Source organism: Mytilus edulis, chromosome 10 (assembly GCF_963676685.1).
Source record: "Mytilus edulis chromosome 10, xbMytEdul2.2, whole genome shotgun sequence".
NCBI classification, from domain to species: Eukaryota; Metazoa; Mollusca; class Bivalvia; order Mytilida; family Mytilidae; genus Mytilus; species Mytilus edulis.
The window spans coordinates 80,008,374-80,023,070 of NC_092353.1; the positions used below are offsets into that span (position 1 = coordinate 80,008,374).

Consider the following 14,697-nt stretch of genomic DNA (forward strand, 5'->3'; position numbering starts at 1 on the left):
AATGACTCTTAACCAGCACTTTATACAAATATCACATCAAAATTTATGTTAGGTTTAAATGCAAACCAAATACAACCTAGACAGAAATCTGACTATCAAATGTATACAACCCATAAATAGCCAATTAAAACCATAGGTTCCTCAAATTCAAATTGTTTATCAACATTTATTTCTTACAATTTGCTCTGGGATACAATAATCTGAGGTACTAACAACTTTAATGGTCAATTTACCTGATAAATATAGATTATGATTTATGAATGTGATAATTCAGGTGGTCAGTAGTGGACAGCAGGTGATACAGGTAATCATCTGGTTAATTAACCCACTAGATAGGTGATAATAATATAGCCCTAAGTGAAAACATTAGTTGTCCTTTTGATGTTTAAGTTAACCAACAACAAGTAAATTACAACACTTACCTGACTTACAAATTTATTGTCAAAACTGGTCCTATCAATAAACCTTTTTTTACAAAAAATTCAAACAAAAAATTCAAAAATACCTTTTAATGTTTTCTCAAATCAGAAAATTTATCCAATAACAGTGTATGGGTGGCATACCCGTAGCCAGGGGGGGTTCAGGGGGTTCAAAGGAACCCCCCCCCTTGAAAACAAATAAGCACTGTTAAAGTCAATGTTCTGTTCGAATTGTGACTGTTAAAGTCAGTTTGTGAGTACAAAGTTAATTACTGTCTAACATCTATACATTTTCTCAAAGTATTAAAAATAACTAGATCCTTAAAGACTCCTGTATACACACTTTCCTGGTATTTAGTTATAAAGTTATTAATATTAAATCCATAACTGTATAACCTTTGGCCTAATGTCTGCCTTCCAAAGTTGATAGGGATCAAGTTGATTAAATTTTCTATTTACCTTTCTATAATAAACAATGTTAAGAATTTACTTTAGATAAGGTGGGATTGAACAATAGGTACAAAAGGAAGTCACCATCGCCACTTGTCTGATAAATATGTATTAATTTACATATCTACCCTAGGTCAATATAACCTGGACCACAGTGGCACATATATGTATTACAATAGGAAGTCACCATCGCCACTTGTCTGATAAATATGTATTAATTTACATATCTACCCTAGGTCAATATAACCTGGACCACAGTGGCACATATATGTACAATAGGAAGTCTGAACATCGCCACTTGTCTGATAAATATGTATTAATTTACATATCTAACCTAGATCAATATAACCTGGACCACAGTGGCACATATATGTACAATGGGAAGTAAACATCGCCACTTGTCTGATAAATATGTATTAATTTACATATCTACCCTAGGTCAATAATTACATTAGATGTAGGTTTCATTACTATACGTTATTCTGATTGGCTAACGGCACATCATGTGTTATTCCTTAAGCTGTTGTATCACTCATTAAAACTTCTCATTCATGATGACACGAGGTCCCACAATAAAGTGCACAGGTAAATGAAATAAAAACTTGATAAAAGGCGTGTTTTCATGATCCTATAGGTAAAAATGTAATTATAAGTATTGAATGCTTTTTTTGTAACTTTATAGGGTTGTAAAAGCGTTGACCGTGTGCACATTTTAAGTATGAAGCGCTTCCGCGCTTCATACAAAATGTACTTCGGTCAACGCTTTTACACCCCAATAAATTTACAAAAAAGAGCATTCAATTCTTAAATATAACCTGGACCACAGTGGCACATATATGTATTACAATAGGAAGTCACCATCGCCACTTGTCTGATAAATATGTATTAATTTACATATCTACCCTAGGTCAATATAACCTGGACCACAGTGGCACATATATGTACAATAGGAAGTCTGAACATCGCCACTTGTCTGATAAATATGTATTAATTTACATATCTAACCTAGATCAATATAACCTGGACCACAGTGGCACATATATGTACAATGGGAAGTAATATAAACATCGCCACTTGTCTGATAAATATGTATTAATTTACATATCTACCCTAGGTCAATATAACCTGGACCATCATGGCACATATATGTACAATGGGAAGTCAACATCGCCACTTGTCTGATAAATATGTATTAATTTACATATCTACCCTAGGTCAATATAACCTGGACCATCGTGGCACATACATGTAGGCACATTAGTGTTTCCTTGTCATGTATACGTACACCTCACCATTTAAGGGCAGAAAGGGGCAATTTTGAAAAAGGGCACTTCATCTAGTCACCTTTGGGGCCATTTATAGCTTGGTGTTTGGTGTGAGCCAAGATTATGTGTTGAAGGCTGTACTTTACCTATAATGGTTTACTTTTTACCAATTGTGACTTGGATGGTCTCATTGGCACAATATATATGCCACATCATATTATATCTATCTCCTGTACAAATAGGGCGCATGAATTCCTTGTATTATATAAACTATAAAAGCGTTTTAATTTATATAACATCTTTTTCTTGTACTTGAAAAGTCCAAAATCATTTGCTATACCATGATGTTATGAAAACCATATTCTGCCATTGATAAAGTGCATGTTTTTATCAAACTATTCATAGCTCTTAGACACTTAATTTAAAACCTGTTGCATGCGTACTGATTGATACTCATTTAAAAATATCCCCTAATGTGATATACATGTTCATTGACATTTAAATCTTAATTGAACACATGTTGATATTTTGTTTACACTTCTCTTTTCGTTAACCAATCTTTTTGATTAAAAATAACATGTTTGAGTGTTAGGTTTTAGGCTTATTCTCATGTCCAACAAAGAACATTTGTATAACTCAAAAATTGAGTGTTTGTCCAAAAGAAATAAGTTATTGAAAGGTAGTTGACAAAATATAAAACAGAAAGCAAAATGTGTTAGCTCCTTGGTTACTACATGTATATGCAAAAAAAAAATGAAAATAAAACATTTACACCCAAAATAAATATGTTGACAGTTTTTTCTCAAAACTATTATTACTACATTATTATACATGTACTGTACACATAGTTTTACCTCAAGTTTGCTCTCACGCAGCATAGTCTAACATCAGTAATTCAAATACATTTTTGTAAATGTACATGTATGTTTAAATTCTTTCAAAAGTGATATACATGTATCAATGTAAATAAGTTGCTATTGTCGTATTGACATGATTGGTGAATTTGAACATTCAATTATCAGATGACTCCTACATTTTTAAAACAGGTACAAAATACAAATGTTTCACATCTACATGTATAGTCAGATTCATTTAAGCTTTATGGCCAATAATTTATGTAATTTAGGTACAATTTTCAGATTTTTTACAGACCCCACTTTATATAAATTTGAGCCTCTCTGTTCCTTAATAATGTTATCTTATTAAAAGTTTCTAAAGATGGTCTTACTTTATCATTTTAATTTGTACTGATAGTTTATCTACACTGATCCATGGTGATATAAACATCTATATATTTTCAAGAATATAATATTCTTTTTTTTTATGTCGACACATCATGTAAATGTAAACAATGCAAGATTCCAGCATTGTTGTTGGATGTTCTAAGATTTTCAGAAAATATTAATAACTTCAATAGTTTTATTCAAAAAATTGTGACTACCATGGCCTTTCAGTTAAATCAATCGTGTCTATATAAACATAGCTATTTTAAAATACATGTGTATCATGCATATAATATTTGGATTTTTTTCTTCCTGTTAGAATTCTCAATATTGGAACCAGACTCAAAATAATACAAAGTATGTACAATTGTGTATGTATGAGAATGCTAACAGGTACCCTAAAAATGTAATTCTTGTTTAAATTATGCATTATATATTAATTACTTTAACTGACTGATTATCATGATTATAGGTAAAAATCATACAAATTACAATACAATATGTACATGTATGAGACAAAAGTCCAAACATATTTGTTTCAGTAAAAAATCTCTTCAGAAACAATCATTGACTCATGTCATGTACATGTATGTGTTGTCTTCAATAATTTCAGCTTTACAAATTGGGCAAATCAAATCTAATGAGAAAGAGTTAAAAAAAAATAAGCATGTGCTGTACTTAATTTTGTTGTGTTTTAATATTCAACATGGCACATACATGTACTTATACTACATGTATATAAAATGAAAATAAAATAAATGTTTAATTAAATTCCTTTCGGTCTTTCCAAAAAAAATAATCATGTAAATAAGAAGAAAAAAAGTAGTCAGCTTGCAAAAGAATTTATCTAATGATAATAAATAAATTTAAACAAATATTGCATGTTTGTATGATGAATGTATTAGGACTATGTAAGTAAAACAAGGAATATAATATATGAAAATCTTTATTAATTTTTTGAGTATTTTTTTTTTATTTTCGAAAAATCCTGTAAATTTTGTTTTCAATTTTAACCATGTTAACTGTACCAAGGATTTGTATAGTACGACTATATTAAATCCTTGACTGTACAAATGCTGTACAAGGCCACAATTAAAAATATTTTGGTTTGCCCAAACCCTACCCAAGGTTGAAACAGTGGGTAGGTAGGTAGGTAGGCATTTTCTTTTTTCTTTATTTTTAAAGAAATTTATGTATCGGATGTTTATTAGTCTTCATGCCTATCTGATTAAAAAAAAACTTCTTCAAATCAGGACAATAAAAGAATTTGAGTAGGCAGCTTTTTCCTGGGTAGGTAGGGTTTGGGCAAACAAACCTATTCTTTTTTATGGCCCAATCTACGCAACACATTTTTTTTTAATTCCACATAGAAATACTCGTTTATATCCACTGTAAATTATCACAATATACTTAGATCTATACTCAATATTGTATTTATAATTTAATCTTTCTCAACACATATTCTTTATCTTTCTTTTTTTTTTACAAATTATAACAATGTTATCTTTTTGATGAGTTTTACTTGAACACTGGCAGTACGTTTTCAACATTTAAATCCTACCAGACTCAAATACTTTTTAAAAGGCATTATTAATTCATGTATATAAAGACATTTAAATATTCCAGAAAAACAAAAATGCACCTACCGTTATGTTTTCGCTTTTCTGTACAAACGTCTTCATGTTAAATTTCTATATAACTATAAATTATAAATCCACACTAAATAAATAGGCACAATTAATTAATTACGACATAGATGATATAAGAATTAATATTTCGTATTAAAATCCACTACATGATCATTTCACAGGTGAGAAACAACTCGCACCTTATATCGCCATTAAAACGCTTCTGTGATTTTAAAAGAATGATCACATGCTTGACAGTGAAAACCAATATCCGGTTGCGATCACAGGTAAAATGTAAAGAGGCACAAATAAGGGTAAATTTCAAGAAATCTTTTAGCTATTTGGATCCTTTTATTGCTGTCTCATTTACAACCATCCAACATTAAAACAGAGACATATATAACAGAAATCATTATATATATGATCTCTTGGATAATACCGATGTCTAGTGTTAAAAGTTTTTTTCAAAACACGTTTTTTTTTCTGAATGATTTTTTTGATAGGCTATATATTGAGACAAGATTCCAAATATTAATTCTTGGTAGCAGAGCGCTTATGAAAACCACTGAGGAACCATAGTTCGCATTGATTTGCCTATATCTAGGTAATACTCATAAGCAAATAAATAAATAAAATAATTATTCGACATAAAAACCAGATCACCATTTCAAATCTTCTTATATTCAGTTTATATACTGTCAAACTGAAAAATACGTTTTTCTTTTCATCCAATATAAAAATGAAAATTAATTAAAAAAAATTACAGCTGAGCAAAATACAAAACAAGGAATAATCACGATTTAACTAAAAGCAACTAACCAAAAAAAATGTTGGTATGAAATAAGCCGTCTCTAGTACGAGAGGATATATATTCTTAATTAAGTGATTCATCCCATTCGAGAGCAAAAACTTCAATAAGGAGTCGTCAGGAAATTTTCTTCATGAGACGATATTGATAATTTAGGACGATAATTCCTACTAAATACCCAGTAGTAGAGGAGAAGATTTTTGTAAGTTAACGAATATTACAGTGGCGGATCCAGGACTTTTTATGAAAAGGGGGCCCAGTTTGGCATAAAAGAGGACCCGCTACAGTCATACTTCAGTGGCATTCCTATATAACCCCCCCCCTACCCCCTCGATCCGCAAAAGGTTCAGAGTATATACTTGAACAGCAACAACAACGAAAAAAAAACAAACAACAAAAAACTCATACCACGATTAAGGTGCCAAAGAGACAACAACCCAACCAAAAAGAAGAAAATAGCACGAAGCAACCAATAAATTCTAAACGTAGCAGAGGCGACATTCGGCTAGTACCTTAACAATGATGTAAACTACAGTTTTGCGAAATGGACGCCACACTATAAACTCCGAAACATACAAATTTAAAAACACACACAAAAAAAACACACAAAAAAACAAAGGCTGTGGGACAGGCGCAATTATGCGGCGGGTGAAAATCAATCATAATCCCTTCTGTTAGGGTTTGAGTGTCATGCCATCATAAATTATTAGAGAAGAACATAACCCAAAAGCTTGTTTTAAAACAAAGACAAGACAAATTCTTCATTAAAGTCTCACCACTTGTTACATATAAAATATAAGCATACCCGTAGCCAGGGGGGATTCGGGGGGTTCGGACGAACCCCCCCTTGAAAACAAATAAGCACTGTTAAAGTCAATGTTCTGTTCGAATTGTGACTGTTAAAGTCGAGTTTGTGAGTCCAACGAACCCCCCCCCCCCCCCCCCCTTAAAAATTCCTGGCTACGGGCATGATAAGTAGCCTTTTAAAACACAAATTAACAACAAGAGCCACTCTATAAAGAGTTATGAGAGACTATATATATAAAACAATTTTTCATAAATTATAATACAAATACAACTTAAGTCAACTACATGTATATCATGAATATAAAATACATTTTCGCTTTATTAAACTGATTTCATAGCAGATTTTGGCAGTATAAAATACCATATTTTCATTTGTAAAAAGAAATACATTTTTTTTTTATAATATTTCAGTTGCGAAGACCTTATGAGTGAATCAATATTAACTCCAAAAACATTATCGTACCTATATCCCGTGTGAATAAGGCTGTTAAAAGGTTAAGTTCGTGCCAAGAGAACATAAAAAAACGGATAATCAATAATAGGAAATGAAACATTATCTCTTTTATCGTAATTTAGAATTTATCTTCCCGATGTAGATAAAGTAACACGATCCAGGAACGGGTAGTGCTCATTGTTAGTATTGGTTTTATTCAAAGAAAGTTCAAGAGGATAACTTTCTTCCTTTAGTGTACATACTGAAGTCGTCATTATTGAGAGCCATAATATCACCAAACATAAAAAAAGAGTGTTATTAAATGTGTGTATCATATGTTGTTTGCTTTCTTTTTAGACATACATTGTAATTCGCAACAATACAGAAACAGGTCCGCAATAAGCGCAGTTATCGTATCAAAGCAGGTTCAATTTACATATTTATTTGTTGTTGTTTCTATTTAAATATCGACATAAAAGAGTTTGAACAGTTACATGTATACATAATCTTCTTCTTCTATATATTCACATTCAGACTTTGTAAAGGCACACTTAGCGATGTTTTTCTGCCGCATGATATTATGACGCTAAGAAGTATTTCTTTAGGTAGACAAATCAAACTTTAGAACCGCTTTGAACACGTACGCCCATATGAGCACGCAATTTATCAAAAAGTAATTGATACCACTATTTTCGTAGACCATATTTATAATATTGAGCGTGCTAGTTAGAATAGACAATTTAGTAGTGGAACAATGGTTTGAAGACGAAATAAATCTATATTTGTAATGTGTCTATGTCTAATTATTTAGCATTTTCCTTTACACGGTTAAGGGGAGATCACTTATGTTTTTATTACTACTATGGGGTGATAAGGGTTAAAACATTATATTGAATAAAAAAAAACTTTTTGTTCTGAATACTTTATTAGGCGTGACAGATCCAACGACTATATTATCCAATCTTGAATCTGACGGTTACACCAAATGATCATGGCTTGGGTCACTCGGCCAAATTGAACACACTGCACCGTTTTATTGAGGTTTGAATCGCTAAAAATATTTTTTTAACAAGTAATTCCGTTTTTCTCTACCGAAGACGCTATCTAGCTGAACGAACGATAACCAATAATTACCTGTACACATTCGTATGGAACGCCACGACTGCCTTATGTTAATAATCAGCATTATACGCAGTGTTCACAGCATTATATGAAGTGATCACAGCATTATATGTAGTGCTCACAACATTATATGAAGTGATCACAGCATTATATGCAGTGCTCACAGCATTATATGCAGTGTTCACAACATTATATGAAGTGCTCACAACATTATATGAAGTGCTCACAACATTATATTAAGTGCTCACAACATTATATTAAGTGCTCACAACATTATATTAAGTGCTCACAACATTATATTAAGTGCTCACAACATTATATTAAGTGTTCACAACATTATACGTTTTTTGTTGTATGATGAGATTGATGTATGATGAGATTTATGAATGATGAGATCATTCGGTAAACTTCGTTTTTTAGCGGAAATTACCGAATCCATAATTGGTAAATTACGGTAAATTAATGCCCAGCAAACAAATTTAAACAGTTATTATTATATATGTGATCATTAAGGCAGTATACAATATTTAAAAATACAACAAAAAACGTATAATGTTGTGAACACTTAATATAATGTTGTGAGCACTTAATTTAATGTTGTGAGCACTTAATATAATGTTGTGAGCACTTAATATAATGTTGTGAGCACTTAATATAATGTTGTGAGCACTTCATATAATGTTGTGAACACTGCATATAATGCTGTGAGCACTGCATATAATGCTGTGATCACTTCATATAATGTTGTGAGCACTACATATAATGCTGTGATCACTTCATATAATGCTGTGAATACTGCGTATAATGCTGATTATTAACATAAGGCAGTCGTGGCGTTCCATACATTCGTGCACCAGAACATTCATTTACGCGAATGGGAAGGCAAGGCCGTAGCTACCCGTGACTCCGAGACCCGTGAGGCAATTGCCTCAATAAAATTTTGACACTGATTATTTTTTTTGTATACATATATATAAATATAATAGTCATTTGTTGTTCTGTCTCAACCTTGATTTCTATAACTTGTCATCATTCCTTTTAAACTATTCTTCCTCAGGATATAACTCAGCATCTCAACGGGTGATGTTTCTCAATTACATTAACCTAGTAACGATAATCATCATGGATCTCTAGTTAAAAACAGGATCTTGCAGAAAAAGGAAAAGCAACACCGAAGGTAAAGAAGGAATAATTCTAGTAAACTATTTTTGTGAACAGAGTCTGAGTATTGCATATAACTTCATTGGTACAATCCAAAAACGATAAGTAGACTGACAAATCAAGTACTGGTCTTTGGAAGGGGGCAGTTGTATTCATTTCTCCGTTTCACCAACTTTTGACAAATCAAGTATACTGGGCTTCGCAAGGGGGCATGCAGTCCTGTCTGCGTATTCATTTCACGAACTTTAATCTTTCTCTTTACAGATAGATAAAATATAAATAATATGAAACATGCATGGATTAGTTTTTATCCATGTTTCTTTAACCTTAACTAGAGGCTCTAAAGAGCCTGTGTCGCTCACCTTGGTCTATGTGAACATTAAACAAAGGAAGCAGATGGATTCATGACAAAATTGTGTTTTGGTGATAGTGATGTGTTTGTACATCTAACTTTACTGAACATTCTTGCTGCTTATCATTGTCTCTATCTGTAATGAACTTGGCCCAGTAGTTTCAGTGGAAAATGTTAGTTAAATAACTCCTTAGAGGTCAATTGACCATTTCCGTCATGTTGACTTATTTGTAAATCTTACTTTGCTGAACATTATTGGTGTTTACAGTTTATCTCTATCTATAATAATATTCAAGATAATAACCAAAAACAGCAAAATGTCCTTAAAATTACCAATTCAGGGGGGCAGCAACCCAACAATGGGTTGTCCGATTCATCCGAAGAAAATTTTAGGGCAGATAGATATTGACCTGATAAACGATTTTACCCCTTGTCAGATTTCCTCTAAATGCTTTGGTTTTTGAGTTATGAGCCAAAAACTGCATTTTACCCCTATGTTCTATTTTTAGCAGTGGCGGCAATCTTGGTTCGATGGCCCGGTCACCGGACACATTTTTTAAACTAGATACCCCAAAGATGATTGTGGCCTCGTTTGGATTAATTTGGCCCAGTAGTTTCAGAGGAGAAGACTTTTGTAAAAGATTACTAAGATTTACGAAAAATGGTTAAAAATTGACTATAAAAGGCAATAACGCCTAAAGGGGTCAACTAACCATTTCGGTCATGTTGACATATTTGTAGATCTTACTTTGCTGAACATTATTGCTGTTTACAGTTTATCTCTATCTATAATAATATTCAAGATAATAACCAAAAACAGCAAAATTTCCTTTAAATTTCCAATTCAGGGACAGCAACCCAACAAAGGGTTGTCCGATTCATCTGAAAATTTCAGAGCAGATAGATTTTGACCTGATAAATAATTTTACTAGTGTCAGATTTGCTCTAAATGCTTTGGTTTTTGAGTTATAAGCTAAAAACTGCATTTTACCCCTATGTTCTATTTTCAGCCATGGCGGCCATCTTGGTTGGTTGTCCGGGTCACCGGACACATTTTTTAAATTAGATACCACAATGATGATTGTGGTCAATTTTCGTTTAATTTGGCCCAGTAGTTTCAGAGGAGAAGATTTTTGTCAAAGTTAACGACGACGGACGCAAAGTGATGGGAAAAGCTCACTTGGCCCTTTGGGCAAGGTGAGCTAGAAATTGAAAGAATATCCCAAATTCCAATTTGATATTATTGAGGAATGGTAGAACCTTTAACACAGGATTTCGTCTTTACGTTTTTTTTTTTGTTTCTTTATGTTCGGGGTTTCGGAATCGGACACCCCAACCCTTAACCCCTAACCCCTAAATTTATAGATTCTGGAACTAAAATACCACCAATTATTTCCAGAAATAATTGGAAATTACGGACCTACATGTAAACGTCAAAAACTCCATTCCAATTTCCCCTGTACCCATATCAGATATACTTACTCTATAGATAGAATCATATACCTGTATCTTATCTCATTCTATCCCTAGTTTGTCTACTCTTTGTCAGCATAAAAGCAAGTTTAATATTTTGTAACTGCAACTATATGATGGTGCTTACAGGAAAGCTTAATTCCCTTTTGCAAACAAAACTGTTACTACCGATGCTGCTAACGAATTGCTGATGGAGAAGGAATTGGAAGAAGACATTGATCATTGTGTTGTTGATAATGTGCTACCTTTAGAAACATAGACTGCCCTGAAACGACTGAAAACTTGGAAAAGAGCTTGCATGAGTGGCAAGAGATTGTGCGGTCTTGCCATGCTCCATGTTCATCGCGATATGGATATCAGCAGACCAAATTATGATTCTGAAACGATGCGACTGAACCGTCAATAGAAAAATTAGGCAAACTCTACTGAATCGATGTTTGTTCTATGTTCTGGCAGCAGACTAAAATCAGTGATATTTGGATGATTATCTTACATATAAATTTAAATAAACTTGTTAAAAATTTGGTGTTAGTAAAAGTCTTAGAATATAAAAAATTTATATAAAAAGTGTCCAAATTATAAACATTATCAAACTCGCTAAAAATGTCTAGAATGCAGGATTTTGCACCATTCATTTCATACATTTGCACGGACTTCATGCGTATTGAACGGTAGTTGGGAAAATCCAATCACAAACTTTAAAACAAACATGAAGTTAATTCAGCGTTCTTTGGGAAAACGATAACATTCAAGAGTGAACAATTTTTCTTCCGCCCTAAAAACTCACTCCTCCGTTTTAACGTTCTACCCACTATGTGAAATCTATTTTTGATAATTGAGGATGAATTTCATTTGGCTCTTTCCTCAAACTGAGTTTACATGAGCTATTTTCAATCCACTGATGGTTCAGCAATTGATAATCTTACTAATTTATGACACTCTGATTTGGACAAGAAAGTATAACATGAATGTCGCATATGAGGGTTTTTTTCTTTCGTAATAGCTTTTACTATATACTAAATGTTTAACCGTTAACAAATTCGCAAAAGACCATTTCATGAAACCATGTTACAAATGAAGTGTAGAAAGTGATCAAAAATATATGGTGTCAGATGTGGGATTCGAACCCACGCCCACATTCGTGGACCAGAACACTCATTCCCACGAATGGGAAGGTATTAACCTTGAGTCTGGCGCCTTAGACCACTCGGCCAACCTGACATGACAACAATTTGGCTAATTTTAATAGTTAACCATCGTCTAAGGTACGGAAAACATTATAACTGAATAACTTGTCCTTTTGGATTTTTATTAAATTCGTAATTGGCGCATTTTAGGATTTGAGGAATTTTTTCAACATCTCTAATCTTTTTTTCATCTGTCAAATGAACGTTTTATATGATTACTCAAAATTGTTCCACATGAAATTGAACATGGGCAAATCATTTCGTCTCACTTTCTTTTATTCCCTAAGCCTCCAATTCTCACTTGAACACTTCCCACTAGAACCATATAGGGCAAACTAAACAAACCAACATTTTTTTTCACGAAGCCAGTTGACAAATACATAAAATATCAGCAGAAAAGTCGTAAGGTAGCGTGGCCGAGCGGTCTAAGGCGCTGGTTTTAGGCACCAGTCTCATTGAGGCGTGGGTTCGAATCCCACCGCTGCCAAGAATTTTTTACTGAACAATTCAATTTTTCTATCCAAAAGACACTTTCCAACCCTGTCGATTATTTTGAGAGAGAGAGAGAGAGAGAGAGAGAGAGAGAGAGAGAGAGAGCTAAGAACGCGGACGAGGTTTTTTTTTTTAAAAGAATTCCTACAAATGAACGATAATGAATATTACCTGTTTCCAACTGACTACGAATTGCGAATTATCTACTTTCATGCACTTGATGCTTTCAGTCAGTACCTACATTTTTTTCCGTTTGCATTTTGGACACACCAGTCGGCTACACATTTGCACGGACTTCATGCGTATTGAACGGTAGTTGGGAAAATCCAATCACAAACTTTAAAACAAACATGAAGTTAATTCAGCGTTCTTTGGGAAAACGATAACATTCAAGAGTGAACAATTTTTCTTCCGCCCTAAAAACTCACTCCTCCGTTTTAACGTTCTACCCACTATGTGAAATCTATTTTTGATAATTGAGGATGAATTTCATTTGGCTCTTTCCTCAAACTGAGTTTACATGAGCTATTTTCAATCCACTGATGGTTCAGCAATTGATAATCTTACTAATTTATGACACTCTGATTTGGACAAGAAAGTATAACATGAATGTCGCATATGAGGGTTTTTTTCTTTCGTAATAGCTTTTACTATATACTAAATGTTTAACCGTTAACAAATTCGCAAAAGACCATTTCATGAAACCATGTTACAAATGAAGTGTAGAAAGTGATCAAAAATATATGGTGTCAGATGTGGGATTCGAACCCACGCCCACATTCGTGGACCAGAACACTCATTCCCACGAATGGGAAGGTATTAACCTTGAGTCTGGCGCCGTAGACCACTCGGCCAACCTGACATGACAACAATTTGGCTAATTTTAATAGTTAACCATCGTCTAAGGTACGGAAAACATTATAACTGAATAACTTGTCCTTTTGGATTTTTATTAAATTCGTAATTGGCGCATTTTAGGATTTGAGGAATTTTTTCAACATCTCTAATCTTTTTTTCATCTGTCAAATGAACGTTTTATATGATTACTCAAAATTGTTCCACATGAAATTGAACATGGGCAAATCATTTCGTCTCACTTTCTTTTATTCCCTAAGCCTCCAATTCTCACTTGAACACTTCCCACTAGAACCATATAGGGCAAACTAAACAAACCAACATTTTTTTTCACGAAGCCAGTTGACAAATACATAAAATATCAGCAGAAAAGTCGTAAGGTAGCGTGGCCGAGCGGTCTAAGGCGCTGGTTTTAGGCACCAGTCTCATTGAGGCGTGGGTTCGAATCCCACCGCTGCCAAGAATTTTTTACTGAACAATTCAATTTTTCTATCCAAAAGACACTTTCCAACCCTGTCGATTATTTTGAGAGAGAGAGAGAGAGAGAGAGAGAGAGAGAGAGAGAGCTAAGAACGCGGACGAGGTTTTTTTTTTTAAAAGAATTCCTACAAATGAACGATAATGAATATTACCTGTTTCCAACTGACTACGAATTGCGAATTATCTACTTTCATGCACTTGATGCTTTCAGTCAGTACCTACATTTTTTTCCGTTTGCATTTTGGACACACCAGTCGGCTACACATTTGCACGGACTTCATGCGTATTGAACGGTAGTTGGGAAAATCCAATCACAAACTTTAAAACAAACATGAAGTTAATTCAGCGTTCTTTGGGAAAACGATAACATTCAAGAGTGAACAATTTTTCTTCCGCCCTAAAAACTCACTCCTCCGTTTTAACGTTCTACCCACTATGTGAAATCTATTTTTGATAATTGAGGATGAATTTCATTTGGCTCTTTCCTCAAACTGAGTTTACATGAGCTATTTTCAATCCACTGATGGTTCAGCAATTGATAA

General features: G+C 33.3%; 1 protein-coding gene and 4 non-coding genes across 5 annotated transcripts in view; 2 read left to right on the top strand and 3 right to left on the bottom strand.

The window, feature by feature from the left end:
• Nucleotides 1-5,244, bottom strand: part of LOC139491956 (uncharacterized) — a 58,825-nt gene extending 53,581 nt beyond the window's left edge. The window contains exon 1 of the mRNA XM_071279923.1: nucleotides 5,004-5,244. The gene's annotated coding sequence lies outside the window, so the exon portion shown is untranslated. The remainder of the gene's footprint in view (nucleotides 1-5,003) is intronic.
• Nucleotides 5,245-12,247: 7,003 nt separating this feature from the next.
• Nucleotides 12,248-12,362, bottom strand: Trnal-caa (transfer RNA leucine (anticodon CAA)). The gene is made up of 2 exons: nucleotides 12,325-12,362; nucleotides 12,248-12,293 (listed from the first exon to the last, which is right to left on the bottom strand). It is a non-coding gene; the product is annotated as a tRNA-Leu (tRNA).
• A 372-nt stretch (nucleotides 12,363-12,734) lies between these two features.
• Nucleotides 12,735-12,815, top strand: Trnal-uag (transfer RNA leucine (anticodon UAG)). The gene has a single exon. It is a non-coding gene; the product is annotated as a tRNA-Leu (tRNA).
• Nucleotides 12,816-13,567: 752 nt separating this feature from the next.
• Trnal-caa (transfer RNA leucine (anticodon CAA)) lies at nucleotides 13,568-13,682 on the bottom strand. Its single transcript has 2 exons — nucleotides 13,645-13,682; nucleotides 13,568-13,613 (listed from the first exon to the last, which is right to left on the bottom strand). It is a non-coding gene; the product is annotated as a tRNA-Leu (tRNA).
• Nucleotides 13,683-14,054: 372 nt separating this feature from the next.
• On the top strand, nucleotides 14,055-14,135 carry Trnal-uag (transfer RNA leucine (anticodon UAG)). The gene has a single exon. It is a non-coding gene; the product is annotated as a tRNA-Leu (tRNA).
• The last annotated feature ends 562 nt before the right edge of the window (nucleotides 14,136-14,697 follow it).